The following is a 17,279-nucleotide window of genomic DNA, read 5'->3' as shown; positions in this document are numbered from 1 at the left end:
GGGGACACTTAGCGTATTTTACAATGGTGGATAAGATTCAGCAATGAAGTAAAAAATGCTGCTGTTTTTAGAGGTGTTAAAACAGTCTGAATGTAGGCTTGTTTAGTAATGGTTTCAGCTTCACATAACTTTTAGAGCAGGGGTGGACAAACTATGGCTCGGGGTCCGTATCCGGCCCTTCAGACATTTTAATCTGGCCCTTGAGCTCTCACCGGGGAGTGTGGTCAGGGGCTTGACCCGCTCCACATGTGCTGTGGCTCCCGGAAGCAGCGACATGTTCCCGCCCCCCCCAGCTCCTATGTTTAGGGGAAACCAGGAGGCTCTGCACGCTGCCCTCCCCCAAGCACCACCCCCGTGGCTCCCATTGGCTATGGGCCGGTGCCTGCAGATAGGGGAGCCCTGATCCCCTTCCTGCCCTCTGAACCCCTCGGTCCTAGCCCAGAGCACTCTCCTGTACCCCCAACCCCTCATCCCCACTCCAGAGCCGGCATCCCCAGCTGGAGTCCTCACCCCTGCACCCCAACTGCCTGCCCCAGCCCAGAGCCCCATCCCACACCTTGAAGTCATTTCTGGCCCCATGCCAGAGCCCTTACCCCTCCTTCGCCCCAACCCCCAATTTCATGAGTATTCATGGCCTGCCATACAATTTCCGTACCCAGATGTGGCCCTCAATCCAAAAAGTTTGCTCACCCCTGTTTTAGAGGGACTAACTTTTTTTCTTCTCCCCCAGCAACAGTTTTCTTAATGTTCACTCGTATGTTAAGACTCTAATCAGCTATTATTTTGAATTCCCGTGAAGCCTGACTTTTTTTCCCTAGTTACTTTTGAAGAACATTTAACTTTTGACCATCTCCCATAATCTCCAGCTTCCACAATCATGTTCTATTTAGGTTCTGATACTGTACTCTTTATTTTAGTATCAGAGTATCTGCCACATCCTTTGGAGGGCTCAAACCACCAAGCTATTTCACAACTGAATGTACTTGGCCTTTGCACCACAGACACGCAACACTCACCTCCAGGTTGTTCAAGTTTGTGTATAGAAGAAAGGGAAAGGAAATTCATTTCTGTCTCACACAGAGCCTATCTCAAAACACAAGATTTTGCTTCCTTGTGCTAGTGAAAAATATAAACAGATACTGTAGCTATATAAAATGCTCATTAAAAACTATTAAAATTAATGTTTTTGAAATAATAGTAAACAAACTTAATAATTAAAAATAAAGACCACATACTTTGTAAAATTGACAGCTTCAGGTAAAGTATCTGTTTCTATATTTGTTCCCTTCATATTACAAAACAGAGAGAGAGAGTATCTGATTGTTTCCTGTATCAGTGCAATTTTAATTGAGATGTATGAAAAATGTAATTTTAAAATAATTTTGAGACTAAGTAACTTGCATCCACATGCAGACTTGAAACTCTTTTTATTTGTTTTGTTCTCCGCTATATATATATTTTTTCCTTGAGCATCAGTGACCAAAAGCGACCATAGTGCTTTGGATGATGCCTTACTACTATTAAACTATTCATAATCTGTAAAGACAAATGCGAAGTAATGCACTTAGGGAAAATCAGACACACACATACAAAATGGAGAATAAGTGGTTAGGTAGCAGTACTGAAAGAAAGGACCACAGGTTATAATGGATCACAGATTGAATATGAGCCAACAGTGTGGTCTTGGTGCAAAAAAGGCAAATGTCATTCTGGGATGTGTTAATAGGACACAAATGGTAAGTGTTCCACTCTACTTGTTGGCAGTTGGAGTATTTATGGGCACTATACTTTAAGAAAGATTTGAACAAATTGGAGAAATTGAGGAGGAGAGCAACAAAAATACAAGGTTTAGAAGAAATGACCCGTAGAAAAAGTCTAGAGAAGAGAAGGCTAAGGATGCACAAATCTTCAAATATGTAAATGATTTTAAAGAGGATGGTGATTAATTGTTCTCCATGGTCACTTAGGGTGGGACAAAAAGTAATGGTTTAGTTTGCCATAAGGGAGATGGTGTTGGAAACTTTGTAACTATAAAGATAATTAAGCACTGGAACAGGCTATCTAGGGAAGTTGTGCAATCCCCATTGCTGGAGGTTAAGAAAAGGTTAGACAAACACCTATGTGAGATGGTAGATATTTGTATTCCTGTTTTAGCACAGGGAGATGGGGTAGATAACCTTTTGAGGTCCATTCCAGTCCTACATTTGTATGCTTCTATAATGATTCTTGGGTGTCTTCAGTGAGAAAATAATGCAAGTTAAAAACCTACCATCATAAATTTTTGCTACCTGCATTATTTTGTAGATTTCCCAAATTAAATCTGATCTGTCTTCCTTCTCCTCAATCCATCTGTTTTTTATTCAATTGGGTCTGGAATTCTTCACATTCTTGGTTCTTTAACTTATAAATTGTCATTAGCAAACTTCACCAATTTGCTTTCTACTACTTTTATCAAATCCGTAATAAATACACTAGACATCACTCATCTAAAGTCATTTCTAGTCCCCGATTTTCCTTCTGATGAGTAGTTGGTTAGTATACGTACACACACAGAGCTTTTATTTTTCTTCGAGTGACAGCTCCTGTGTATTCCACAGTAGGTGTGCATGCTCGCCACATGCACTGGTGCCAGAAGTTTTTACCTTAGCAGTACCCATATGGGGGGGAGCTTTGCTGCGACCCGTGGAGTGGTACCTCTATATTGCACTGTAAGGGGAGCTGTGCTCTCCCCCCACCCTCAGTTCCTTCTTGCCACCAGTGAAGGTAGTTGGAACTTCGTCCTCCAGCCTTGCTGCAGCTTCTCTAGTTAGCCTTAGTAGTACAGTTCTTCAATAGTTAAATAGTTTCTCCAGTTAGTTGTCTGGGCTCGGAGCATGCCCCCTGCCCCAGGCTTCAAGTCGTGCGACTCCTGTTGCAATTCTATGCCAAGAAGTGATCCGCACACGCAGTGTCTCCACTGCTTGGGCAAGACCCATGTAAGTGAGCGCTGTAGGATCTGTAGATCTTCCAAACTGTGGACTAAGAGGGAGAGGGACATTAGACTTCACGGTCTCCTAATGGAATCAGCGCTGGCACCGGCATGCCAAACAGATTCAGTGCCCAGCACTGCGTCTTTGGTACAGAGTGAAGTCCCCTCAACTAGCTGGCACTGCTCCCCTTCAAAGAAGCAAGGGAAGACTTAGCGGCACCGAAAGATAGAGGTGAGGCTGGACCCAAGCTGGGCAGCCTGCGATCCCCCTTGGGACCCAGACCTCGGACTCATGTTGAACAGAGCAGCCCAGTCCTGTCCGTGCGTGCCTCCTCGACGCTGGAGGTGGCACAGGCTGCGCATGACTTTTTAACTCTTCTGGTTCCTGGAGTGCTGCTGAGATGGGCCCCCAGTCTTGAGGGAAGCCACCACTGGGGGCACAACAATCATCCCTGACACGGCACAGTCCCCGCTCAGAGGACCACTCGCCACCTTGCTCGATGTGGTCTTCCTGCAGCTCACGCCAGCCCTCTACCCCGCTTAGGCTAACTGGCTTGCCACCTGTGAGGTGAGGGAGCCTCGGGGCTCCTCTACGCCCTGCAGCTGGGGACGCAGGCACTAGGATAAGTGATGCTGATGCTCCTCCTCGTGTCAAAGCTGCTGAAGGTGATCCTATCGCCACCAACGTAGACACTCCGACTCGAGCTCCTGCTCTACCAGATATCGTGCATGGGACTCATCTTGCGATTCACCGGCACCGAACTGTCGTAGCTCTGGCCCCCAGAGCTAGTACAGGAGCAGCACCTTGTATCGTCCCCTTCAGAGAAATCTCCCCCTCACTAGACCTGATGTTGGATGCTTTGGACCTAGGCTGGGGAGCCCATATAGGTAACGTTGAAACTCAAGGGGGATGATCGGCCTTGGAATTATCCCTACACATAAACGTCAAGTAGCTCAGGGCGATACGGCTGGTGTGCATTGCCTTCAGTGGGCATCTTCACTGGAAGATGGTCAGAGTCCTCACGGACAATATGGCTGTGATGTATTACATCAACAGACAGGGAGGAACACGCTCCTCGGCCCTATGCCTGGAAGCCCTGACCTGTGGGAGTTCTGGATAGCCCACGATATCTCCCTGCGAGCCTTTCACCGACCCGGCGCCCGCAATGTGCAGGCCGATCACCTCAGCAGGGTTTTTTCCTACCAGTAGAAGTGGTCACTCCACTGGGAGGTCGCCCTACAACTCTTCCGAGAGTGGGGAGTTTCCCGGGTTGACCTCTTTGCAACCGCCTAGAACTGACACTGTCCCCAGTTCTGGTCCAGGGGAGGGGCGGGAAGGGGGACAATCTTGGATGCCTTCCTCCTTTGGTGGTTGGGCCAACTCTTCTATACCTTCCCACCTTTCCCCCTTATAGGCAAAGTCCTGCAAAAAGTAAAAGCAGACAGGAAGCAGGTCATCCTCATAGCCCCGGATTGGGCCTGTCAACACTGGTACGAGACCCTCCTGCAACTCATAGTGGCTCCCCTGTGGAGGCTGCCGCTTCACCTGGATCTCCTTTCCCAGGAAGGGGGATGCCTCCTCCACCTCAACCTGGCCGCGCTTCACCTGACAGCGTGGTTGCTCCATGGCTAAATGAGGAGGAGGAGAGGTGTTTGGAGAACGTCAAACGAGTTCTGTCCTGCAATGGGATCTAAACCTACTGTTGTTCTGCCTCGCTGGTCCTCCCTTTGAACCCTGGGCCTCGTGTTCCTGGTCCCACCTGTCATGGAAGGTAGCATTCCTTGTTGCTATCACATCAGCTCATCATTCTCGGAGCTTAGGGCCTTGATCTCAGAACCCCGTTTATGGTCTTCCACAAGGATAAGGTCCAACTTCTCCCACACCCTGCTTTTCTCCCGAAGGTGGTCTCCACCTTCCATATGGATCAGGACATCTTCCTACCGGTACTCTGTCCTAAGCCCCATTCCTGGAATGAGGAACACCGTCTACACATGCTAGATGTGCATAGGGCACTGGCCTTTTACTTGGACCGTACCAGGCCATTCTGGAAATCCTTGCAGCTGTTCGTTGCATTGGCTGAATGTATGAAGGGGCAACCAATTTCAACCTAGCGCGTTTCTCACTGGATCACCTTGTGCATACGCACGTGTTACGGCCTGGCAGAGATTCCCCTGCCGCCTATCGTTAAGGCTCATTCTACGTGAGCTCAGGCCTCGTCAGCCGCCCAGGTAGCTCATGTCCCTATCCAGGACATAGGTAGAGCTGCCACGTGGTCCTCTGTCCACACCTTTTCTTCACATTATATGATCGTCTCCCAAGCATGGGATGACGCCGGGTTTGGTAGGGTGGTACTGTGTCCCGGAAACTCCTACCCACCTCCACATCACCTACTGTGGAAAACATATGAGCAATCACTCGAAGAAGAAAGGACAGTTACCTGTTCTGTAACTGGCGTTCTTCGAGATGTGTTGCTCAGGTTATTCCACATCCCGCCCTCCTTACCCTCTTTTGGAGTTATCTGGCAAGAAAGGAACCTTGGGTAGGGGGAGTGCACAGCTCCCCTTATAGCGCAATATAGAGGCGCCACTTCAGGGGTCGCAGCGGTACTCCCCTCTGTACGGGTACTGCTAAAGGAAAAACTTCTGGCAATGGTGCACGTGACGAGCACGCACACCTACTGTGGAATACACCTGAGCAACGCATCTTGAATGCCAGTTATGGAACAGGTAACTGTCCTTTGCATACCTACATTTAGTAAGTGACAGTTACTGATTATTGACACTTGCTTTGTAATTATTTTCTTTAATCTCAAATCAAGGACATTACCAAAATTTTGGTAATCCAAGTAAATTGTCTTCAATTGTCTCCTTATCCATTAGCTCAAGGTTTCGCAAACATAATTGCACCATGACCCCTTTCTGACAATAAAAATTACTACACGACCCCAGAAGAGGGGACTGAAGCCTGAGCCCTCCCAAGCCCCTATGCTGTGGGTGGTGAGGCCAAAGTCCGAGCCCCAGTGTTCCAGGCAGTGGGCCTATAACCTGAGCCCTGCCACCCAGGGCAGTGGGGCTTGGGTTTCGCCTTGGGTGCCGGGGTGGGCTTTGGCTTTGGCCCTGGGCCTCAGCAAATCTAAGCCAGCCCTGGCAACCCCATTAAAATTGGATCGCGATCCACTTTGGGGTCCTGATCCACAATTTGAGAACCACCTCTTTAGCTTATTTCCACTTTCAATTAATACTAAAGAGTTCAAGTCATTTACCTTTACAGAAGCAAGGCTGGTCTGACCAAATCAGTTTATATTTATCAAAGTGTTAATTACTTTTACAATCAATTTTCTCCCAGAGCTAAAGTGTGATTAAATATGTTTCTAATTTCTAAAATCACCCTTTTCTTTGTTCTTTTTTTAAACTTGAGGCATCTTCAGGAATGGGAACTGTTGCTTGTTATAAGAATATATTAGATAGCCATATCAGTGCATCTGCTATCTTACCTGATTTCTGTTGAAATTATTGCCTTCTAGTTCTGATCATTTATTATACTGGAGTTTTACAGCTTATTCCTTAAACCCTTCACTTGATGCTTACTTTCTGATTAAAATGGAAGCTATTTTTTAATCAGACTTTAATATAGGTTATTTTGTATTAATGAGTTTTGAAGAGCTGCAGACATTCTACTTACTTTGTGTATAATTACCTTAGATAAGCTACAAACCTGTATGTGCTTTGTACAACTTAATGTATCTGACCATACACACATCCTACATCTTATGATCTCATTCCATCCTTTTCTTTATCATTAGCTATAATTATAAAACATCTTTCATCTCTTCTGTAAGTGAAAGCAGATGCTGATGTTACTCATTGTTGTGCTAAAAGATGTATAAAGGACCCATAGGTCCACCCACATTTTCCATAGATTATGAAATATTCTCATCAGTGCCAACAGTTTCATTAATGGGGGAAATGGACAATTCTTGCTTTGCAACTGGCATAGTATAGCTTCTTGTGAACTGTTGATAGTTAAGGCCTAAATGAGGAGACCCCTTGGCTGTGGAATGAGACCAAGCCTGATCTTTTTGAGAACAGGATGAGACCTATTTTTCTGTAGATGACTTTTGTCTGGAAGAAGAACCTGACATCACGTCTCAGAGATGATGATTTTAAAACATGCACTAAGTAAAACGGTGTAATCAAAGAATGGTGGAGGATAATTCATGGGGAAGTTCTGTGCAATTCTTAACATTGCATTTGGTGCTACAATGATGGGCAAATTATAATATACAGGTAATTAGAAAGCATCTTACTTTGGCCATTAAAATAAAACTCTGTCTCAATTACCTCTTTGTGGAGATGATTGTTGGAATGCATTGGTCTTAAACCACCTTTCTCCTAGAAAGTGTTTTCCTTTAGAAATAAGCATCCTAATAATACAGCTGTGAGCTCTCTTGGATGGGATTTTGGGAGCTTATTAGAATCATATCTGAGGTACATAATTTAGATTTTTTCAGAGGACTGTTCTCTTAGTTATCATATTTCAACAGAGAAAAGAACCTTAAATATTAAAATCTGACCAGCAAATAACCACAAAATCATCCTTTGTTTATTCTCTATTTACTTAATCAGCATTAATGTGTTTCATCATTTCTGTTTTAGTGGATAATAAAATGTTTAAATAAAGTAATTTTATTTGTATAAACTGTGTAAAGAGAAATATCTCTGATAGTAAAATATAATTTATCATCAAAAAGAGGATCTTATTGTAGAATACAGTTTGTAATAAAAATATTTCCCTGATCATATTTCAGACAATGTAATATGACCAACTGTAATGATGAGCATCTTGTAGGCAGATACTAGAAAAGGAGGCATAGTGGAAATTGATAGAATTGTGTAAGGGATATTGTTTTCAAAAAATAAAGGGATTAGTAAAATATAGGTTTAATGTTGATAATAAAAATACATTGATTAGCATGCATATCCAATGATTGATTCTATAAATATGAAAGTCGAATAATTATAATTGTTAACCATGGCTTCAGGTCATGTGAGTTGTCAGATTAAAAAAAAATAACTAGAGGAGAAAGAGGTTAATTTGCATATATTTAATGTGGCATGCTGTACATGTGGGAATATGAGATAAACATTTGCTAGTGATCAGTTAGTTTTTTCCTAGGAATCACCTATTAGGAAACCTGGCTGCTAGATATCTACAGTGAACTGCATGTTGTATTAATAGCCATTGATTCAATAATATATTGTCTAATAAGGTAAAACATTCTGCATTACTACTTTATAGGAAACAGTGTGGAGAGGACTATATAAATTGTATCCCATCTTAATGCTTTAGGATTTATATATAAAATATGCATGTCAAGGTGAAATATCCCCCCTGTGTGTCATGGAAAAGTTTGGCCTTCCAAAAGAAGAACTTAGCTAGTATTGGCCTAAAATGATAAGTCATAAAAAGAAGGTCGCTGAAAACATACTTATATATAATACCACTACATACACTTAAAATGCTATAGCGGCAGGGCTGCTGCTGTAGCTTTTAAAATGTTGACACTCACTACACAGGCAGGACAGATTTTCCTGTCACTGTAGTTAATTCATCTCCCCAAGAGGTGATAGCTAGGTCAGCAGAAGAAATTTTCCATCGACCTAGCTCTGTGTACATTGGGGGTTAGGTCGGTGTAGCTACATCTCTATGTAGATTTTTCACACTCCTGAGAGACATCACTGTGCTGATGTAAATTTTCAGCATAGACCAGCCATTGGTCTCCAAACGTCCAAGAAGTCTTTTCCTAGACCATACTGAAGGTAATTCTATAACTATTTGATATGCTGGATTATTTTAAAAATCTTTAGTTAAGATTCAGTAATAACCCTTCCCCTGCTATTTACAAATTTGAAAAATCAAAATCAGTAGGAAGAATAATGGAGGTGTATGTATGCATTCTAGTCATATACAGTACAAATAGTACAGTAAACTACAGTCATTGAAGTATGAAGATGAAATATAAACAGGAGGTTTTTGATCAAAGCACAAAAAATCATTAATATATTAAAAGTGTGGTAATTAGAGAAAACAATTGGAAAAACAGCCCATTCCCTTGAAAGTCTTCAGTGTAACACCCAGTACTAAAGTTCCTAGATAGAATGACCCACTGAAGTCAAAATTACTTTGATATTTAGATACAAAATATTTCACATAACCTCATAGCAGTTGAAATCTTGGAACCTATGTGAATATTAAATGATCAGAACCTTTCTTTGCATACAATTTGGTCAGATTGAGATCTGATGCATGTGTATATCTCTTCCCCCTAAGGTCCCTTATTTTTGTTTGCATTTTTATTTAGAAAGCTTCTCCCTCTTGGTCCTAATTTTAAAATTATATACTTTTCTTAAGTCCTGACTGTCTTCTCTGGGACACTGTTTACTCCATCAGAGGTAACAAATAGTGTGTTCTTGTGACACTGGCTAGTGCCTGCAAACTGAGGAAACATAACATCTTCATCCAAGGTAATTGATGATGCTTTTATAGATGCAGATGTTACCTCCATGGAAAGTTTTAGGCAACCTCAACTGTATTTTATAAACTCTTGTTTTCAGTCACTTATAACTTTGCCAAACAGCAACCATTCAGGGTGAATTTTTATGCTTGCTCTCTGCCTCATGCTGAATTTGTTTGGAAAGCTTTTCAGTAGAAATAGTGCAACCATTTCAGAGAATGATGTTAGGAAAACATAAGTAGTTTTACCAGTGTTAAAATTTTTCCAACCATTTCTTTGATGAGCTATAGTGGTTTTATGACTTGAAGCAGGAACTTGAAATTAGGCAGAGGGATGGTGTTGGATTCAGAGACAAGTGCTTTGCAATCTCAGTGAAAATCCATTGAGACTTGGCTAAGGATATAAACTTTTAAAAATCATAATTTGTATATCAGTGGAATTCATTACACTTACTGTTAAAATCTCTGTCATGCCATTTGTACTGAACATACTCCAGTTTCCAGAGCTCCTTACATATCCAAAGGATCTCAGAAAACTGGACAGTTGGTCAAGAAAATGGCAAATCCAGTTAAATATTGATAAATGCAAACTAATGTATATTGGAAAACATAATACCAACATAATACCATACAAAATGCTGGGGTCTAAATTAGCTGGTACCACTCAAGAAAGAGATCTTTGTATCTTTGTGGATAGTTCTCTGAAAACATCTGCTCAATGTACAGCAGCATTCAAGAGAGCGAATAGAATGTTAGGAACCAATTAGGAAAGGGACAGAGAAGAAGACAGAAAATATAATACCACTATATAAATCCATTGTACATCCACACCTTGAATACTGGGTGAAGTTCTGGTCACCCCATCTAAGAAAAGATACTTTAGAATATGAATAAATACAGAGAAGGGCAACAAAAATGATTCGGGATGTGGAACAGTTTCCATAGGAGGAAAGATTAAAAAGACTGGGACTGTTCATCTTGGAAAAGTGATGGCTTAGGGAGGATATGAAAGAGGTCTATAAAATCACAAATGGTATGGAGAAAGTGAATACCCCTTTACATAACATTTGAAATAGGGTCTCCCAATGAAATGAATAGGCAGCACATTTAAAACATATAAGGAAGTACTTTTTCACATAATGCAGAGTCATCCTGTGGAACTTGTTGCCAGGGGATGTTGTGAAGACCAAAAGTATAAGGGGTTCAAGAATGAATAAGATAAATTTATGGAGGATAGTTTCATCAATGGCTATTAGCCAAGATGGTCAGGGACGTAACCCCATGCCCTGGGTATCCCTAAACCTCTGACTGCCAGAAGCTGGGACTGGATGACAGGAAATGGATCACTCTATACATTTCCCTGTTGTGTTCACTTCCTCTGAAACATCTGGCACCAGCCACTGTCAGAAGACAGGATACTGGCTAGATGGGCCTTTGGATTGACCCTTTGGCTATTCTTATGAAGTTTTCTGCATTGCTTCCCTTGCACCTTTGCCTCCTACTAACCTGACAACTCACATCACTTTTGGTAAGAGAAAGAGATGTTTCTCTCCATCCCCGTATCCCAGGTTGTGCCCAGTTTTTGTGGGGTGTGCGTCTCAACCTGCCTCCCAAACTGGCTATGCTATCTTTAGATTTTCCAGATTCTCGATGAGGTGATAAGTTAACCTTCAAGCTGCTTCCTGTTTCTGGGAAAATGTTTCTTTTTTTGCTCCCCAGCCTGTCCCAAGGATTCCTGAAAGGGCTGGTGGGGTGCTCCTTGCCAATCCTTCTTGCAGTCTTTCTACCATATGCTGTGCGTATGGCAGTGTAAGATGTTTCTTCCTAGGTTTTCCTAATGCTGTCTGGGTCCTTTCAAAGATGACAGAATCTATTGTCCTCCTTGATCCTTCCCTGGCCCTCTTAGAGCTACTGGTCTTTAAAATAGCTGCAATCTCTGCTAGTTTAGGTGCCCCCAACATAATGATGTACAAATGTATCTGAACAGAGGAAGTGAGCCTCTACCTTGCCAAAAAAGGAAGAAAAATAAGTAGGTAACTCCTGAGGCCCTTATGGTCCAAATTAAGCATTAATTAAGAACAAAGCACAGTTAAAAACCTCGCCACTTACCTTGACTCATACTTTTATAAAACATACTGATGAATATAATTGTTCTTAACTCTACTGTAATTCATTAGTGAATATCACATTGTGACACACTTACAAATAGTAAATAAAGTCCTGTAGCTTAGTGGTACAGTGTAGAAACTCAGATTCTAGAGGCTCAGGATCAAGCCTGGTTCATTGTGTATCCCAGGAAACTCTAAATCCTTTCATCTATGAAGAATTCATGCTGTGTAGTTTGAAGGAGAGTAACATTACTAAGGAAAGTAAGTTTGTTTCTTATTCACATAATGAAATCTCAATACAGGAGAAAATATCTTCTTTAGGTACAGCTCACTTATCCCCAATTTAGAAGATTATATCCTGAGACAGGTGCATTTCAGATTCCTTAAAATAGAAGGAACTATTCTAACAAATGCTGTGTTTTAGGGTTTGTAGTGTTAGCTCAAAAGAGAGGTGTGCTTTTTCAGGATGACTATATTTAGCCAGGAGGAATAGTCCTTTTTAAAGCAAATTGAAACGAGAGTATGAGAGCGTGAAATTATCAGCAGCGCTAGTGCACATTTACATTACTTCTACATACTCTTTTGAATGACCACACAACAGAACAAGTACTTCGTTTCCACTGTGTTGATTTTTCTTGACAAAACATGGCAGTCTATCCAAAGGAGGTTTTTTAGCCAAGATAAATATAAAATTTATGATTAAGCAAGTGTTTCCTTATTATAATCCCTAAAGAGAATTTGAGACTTGTTAAATATAACGTGTCTAAGTTCTTTTAGGAATGAATTTTCATTTGTACTTTGAATGCAGAAATACACACAAACTAATGCAATTTAAAATCTTATCTGTAGAGGAAAACAATTCTGCCTACCCATTTTCTTTGGCTTGAATAGCAATATTCATGAGTATGTGACATTTGTTTAGTGACATACTGTAATTTTTGTACATAACATCTTCATTCAATTTCACACACTTGTACAGAATCCAAAAATACTTGTAGGTGACATTGCTTATAAGGGTGTATTACGAAAGGGGGCTCATAAGTCTATCTCAGTTTGGAGAGTACAGGTAAAATCAATGCATGCTTAACGTTTCCTTTAAAAGACTATTTACAGAATACCACTTTTTGAAGCAAACTACAGTGTGTGTCAATATCATGTATTAAAATAAATGCAGAATAAAGGCTGTTTTATGAGGGCAGTAGTTTCTTGACTCTTCTTGGTGTCACTGTTGGATTTGGAGTGCCGTGTTCTAATTACATTGTGAATGAATTTAGATAGTGGAAATTAAGTGGTCTTGTGTTCTTTGCAGGGTTATGAGCTTCCAAAATCCAGAGCATTAGATGTCAGCCAAGCATTTGTCCTTCTTACGTTCTGTCTTCACATTTGAATTAGTGCCAGTTTGCACAGATTGCGTGTCAGTTTAAATACAAGAAACAGGCCTCAGTTTGCTTGAACTCATTCCACTAAAGACTTCTAAAAACTTTAGGTAGTCTGCAAACAGCAATGGTTGTTTCACATTAAGTTGCTTTGTGGAATTATAAAACAGCTTTTCTTGTGCTTTCAAATAAAATGTTGTCATCTACTAATGAATGAGATACCATCTGTAATAATTAAGGTTATTATACTTGTTTTCCCCCTGCAGCACAACTTCTAAAGGTTTGGAGAAGACAACGAGAGAACCACCAAGAAGGCTATAGAAGTATTGTAAGTACTGCACTGAGAAGAAAATGTGAATTAAGAGTGTTATAAAGAGGCTGTCCATTTATATTTGGGAAAAATGAGCTACATAAAAGGATTGCATGTAAAATACAGAGCAGGAATTGTAGGAATCGTGTTAATAATTTATAAGGAAAAAACTGCTGCCTTGTAAAATCTGAATTGTATCCTTATACAGTGTAATCAGGAATTTACCAATAGCAGTGAAAAATATTTCTCTATCCAAAAAAGATTGATCTACGTTATATACATTTGTTTATTTAAAACTATCAGAATTTAGAAAATTATTGTAGTTTTGCAGATTTGTCATTTGTTTTAGTGACTTATTGTTTAGGTTATTTTGCAGAATTATTTATTTGCTGATTTATTTATGTATTTCATTATTTATTTATTTGATTATTTAGTAAATTATTTATCTGATGAATTATTAATACATCTTCATGACATGCTTTAAATTATTTATAACTTAATTTTGAGTTTATTGCTTTTCGACGCTGCATTGTTACTGACTAGTTTTTATTTTTTTTCTTGGTTCTTGAAAATTAAAGTATTAGCTCTAAGGGAAAAGTATAGTCATTGCAAGATCTATAGATGTTTTCTATATGAAGTAATTTACCCTATAGAGACACATTGTGTATAGTTCTATTTTTCTTAACATTACTGTTTACCTTCGAGTTTTTACCCTGCTTATTCCTAGAAATATAAACATGAAATGAGTGACCTTCAGGAGCAAAGATTAAAAATGTATAAAAATAGGATTGTTTCTTATACAGCTTTAATTACCATTCCTACAGTTGTTGAAATCGATCCTAGCATTTTTAGTAAAAAAACAAACAAACAAAAAAACAAAATTGGTGCTTTTTTGATGAAGCCTCTTGATAGCAAAAATAACTACTTCTGTTAAGAAAAAATGGAATTAAAATCACAAGAACTCTTCTCAAGGGGAGAATCAGTCCTACTGAGACCATTTTAAACATATGATACGTATAGATGTATATGTAAGATTAATATTTACACATAACTAGGAGGAATAAGTGGACCAGCATGTAAGAAGTGTTTAAAATTCTTGACTGCATATTTTTGTAAATGAATGGGGAATTTATAAATTCCCCAAACTTAGCATTTGTGTATTCCTATAGGTAAATAACTGTTAGCCACTATTTTATATAATTCACAAAGAACCATTCTTAGTGTACTGAATATCGTGACCACTTTTTGATGGTGTTTTCTTTAGGCAGTTCTCTTAAATCTGGGTTTTTACCCAATGAAGGATTGATGTAATGTGTAAAACCAAAACTAAGGGTTAAAAATCTTGCTTCCTATGAGTGTCAACTTCCGGGAGTTGTGTACATACATCTGAGGTCTGAAAATGTCTGCCTTACTTACGGCTGCTGTGATTTGAGAAGCTATCAATTTTGTATCTAAAGTTATGTGTTTAGATTCTGGATCTAATAAGTAAATTGCTTCTCTAATCTGACTCTACCTGATACTAGGGTTACCAGATAGCAACTGTGAAAAAAATGGGACGGGGATGGGGGGTAATAGGTGCCTATAAAAAAAAAATTCCCAAAATGTGGGACTGTCCCTTTAAAAACAGGACAGATGGTCACCCTACCTGATCCCCTGTGGGAAAGCATACTCTACCTTATAGGAAAATGTTATGATTAGGGCCTTTTTGCATAGCATTGAAGGGGGTTTAATGAACAGAGCAAAGCAGTACTTCCCTTAGAAAAGTGCCGTGTGCATAACATGGCCTTTATTCTGTGTTTAGTGCTTGAAATGAATTACTATATACTTTAAAGTTTTAACACAGCATGGAAAGGCTGCATTGTACATTTCAAGTTAGGATGCTCTTGAAATACAGTAGAAGTGGCCTCTGTAGACAGGTTTCACTATAGAACTTAAATTATGCATGTGTATATCCAAATTCCTTATTTTGAAATATTGAATATATGAATATTTAATTGGTATCTTGCTTTAGTATCTTCATATGCTTGCCTTAAAGGAAGCCGTTTCCTTTGATTTATATACATGGATTAAAAACGTGTGTACAGTATGTATCAATGGCTTTTTCTCTCCACAATATTACATGAACAGCTTCAGATGATAGCTAAAGATTTTTATTCTAAGAGTTACCACTGTTGTGTAAAACATGCAGAAGTGGCATAACTCCTTTAGATTCTTTTACATTCCAGAAATATTTTTTCACATGTTTGGAAAGGTCAGGTATATTGCAACTTTTAATGCTCACATAAACCCCCAAATATTTTCATTATTTGGAGAAGAATTTTATTTTGATTTTTTTTGTTTTCTCTTTATTTGAATACTTTGGTTAAAGCTGCAAACTCCATGAGAGTTCCTGAATGTACGTTAATATTTCGTGGCATGTTTTATGAAATTTTGTACTGTTACTCTTATTTTCCTGCATACATGAAATCTTATTGTTCAGTAAGGCCTATTACACATTGTTACAGATAACAGCAGGTAAAGTGCTGTCAGTATATTCTGCCTCCAGTTTTTCATAGTATGAAACATTTCCTGAAATATGAATTACTATAGTTATAGGGGTAATATAATGAAGCTTATGTGTTGGCACTGAGAGTAGCTACCTTGTAATTATGACAAGTGAAAGTACAGCCAAAGGTCACATTAAGCAGGAGATTTCTTTCACACCTAATCCTTTTTCTGGATGGCGCAAAAAATGAATTTGGTCCCTACACTACCATATTTTTAAAGAGAAAAGGAAAGCACTGATTCAGTTGCCATGAAATGTTTTTTATGGCTTATGTATTATTTTATTCATAGTTCAAGAACTTATGCATAGAACTTTTGTATGTTGACTTAAGTGCTGCTACACTGTTCTAAAGTAACTTAAATTCTGGATAAAATTATACAGTATCAATAAATAATATTTCTTCTTTAATATATTTTTTAACATATATATTTAGTTAAAAGCATAATTTCAAATTCTAGAAAGAGAAATGTGTGTCCATGTGTGCAAACTGATGTTTGTATTAATGTGTTACGACTATAACGATGGTTTTTCTCTTGCAGTTCAAGTGGGAAAATGCTGATTTAATTTTTAACAGTTTTGTAGGTGAATTTTATCCTCTTATAAAGTGCTAGGTTCACTGTCTTGGTAACTGAAGTCTGCTATTTAGCAGCAGAAAAAGGAAGTAGAAGCCACTCCATGCTGACCAACCGTTTTTCAGCCCCATCTTAAAGGGTTCCTATTATTAAGGATGAGAGAGTAGTTCATTTCGTTGGGCTATTCTGTTCTTGGCCTTGTGCCGAAATTGCCAACCAAGATGCTAAAAATGACAATAGTTTTTGTGTTGTGGATACTTGTTTATCAGGCAATGAAGTGAAACTACTAATGCACTTCACATTAGCTACTGACCAGCCATGGGATAGAGATTTTATGTCCTGAGATTAGGTGTACTACTGACCTGAATGGTATGGTTCCATAGAAGTCAGATTGAATCCTATTTGAACTCCTGACTTGTAGATGAAAGGATTTGCATCCTCTTAGTAAATCCCCCTGAATCATATAGACTCCCTATTGTGTTTGTTTAATATTTCAATGTTTAGCATTTGTCTTCTTTTGTCCCCCTCTCCCTCTTTCCTGTTCCTATGGAGTCTGTGGAGGAGCACTGCCATCTAGGAGTTTATAATGTCCTCCATCACCATGATAGTATAGAGACACCAAGAGAAGTAAATATCTCCCATTCAGTTAGAGCGAAAAGGTGGGTGAGATAATCTCAGAGTTGGTCCAATAAAAGAGATGAACTCACCCATCTTGTCACTCTAATTGCCTGGGACCCACATGGCTACAACTACACTCTCCTGTAATTTTAATCAAATAACACCCCTGTGAAAACTACAGCAATTGTGCTTCCATTTAAAAGTGATAGTAGGGAAGTATTAATGTACTTCTGGCTTATTAATGCAGTTTAGTTTTAGGAAATAAGGA

The 17,279-nt window shown here is 39.5% G+C and overlaps 1 protein-coding gene across 3 annotated transcripts in view; it reads left to right on the top strand.

Annotated features, from left to right (window-relative positions):
- The window catches only part of TBC1D5 (TBC1 domain family member 5), a 518,872-nt gene that overhangs the window by 24,686 nt on the left and 476,907 nt on the right, over positions 1-17,279 (top strand). For all 3 annotated transcript variants that reach the window (XM_030550915.1, XM_030550913.1, XM_030550914.1), the window contains exon 2: positions 13,233-13,294. The gene's annotated coding sequence lies outside the window, so the exon portion shown is untranslated. The remainder of the gene's footprint in view (positions 1-13,232; positions 13,295-17,279) is intronic.

Source organism: Gopherus evgoodei, chromosome 2, assembly GCF_007399415.2.
Source record: "Gopherus evgoodei ecotype Sinaloan lineage chromosome 2, rGopEvg1_v1.p, whole genome shotgun sequence".
In the NCBI taxonomy this organism is placed as follows: domain Eukaryota; kingdom Metazoa; phylum Chordata; order Testudines; family Testudinidae; genus Gopherus; species Gopherus evgoodei.
The sequence above is the reverse complement of the archived record's forward strand: the minus strand, read 5'-3'. Positions and strand labels throughout refer to the sequence as shown.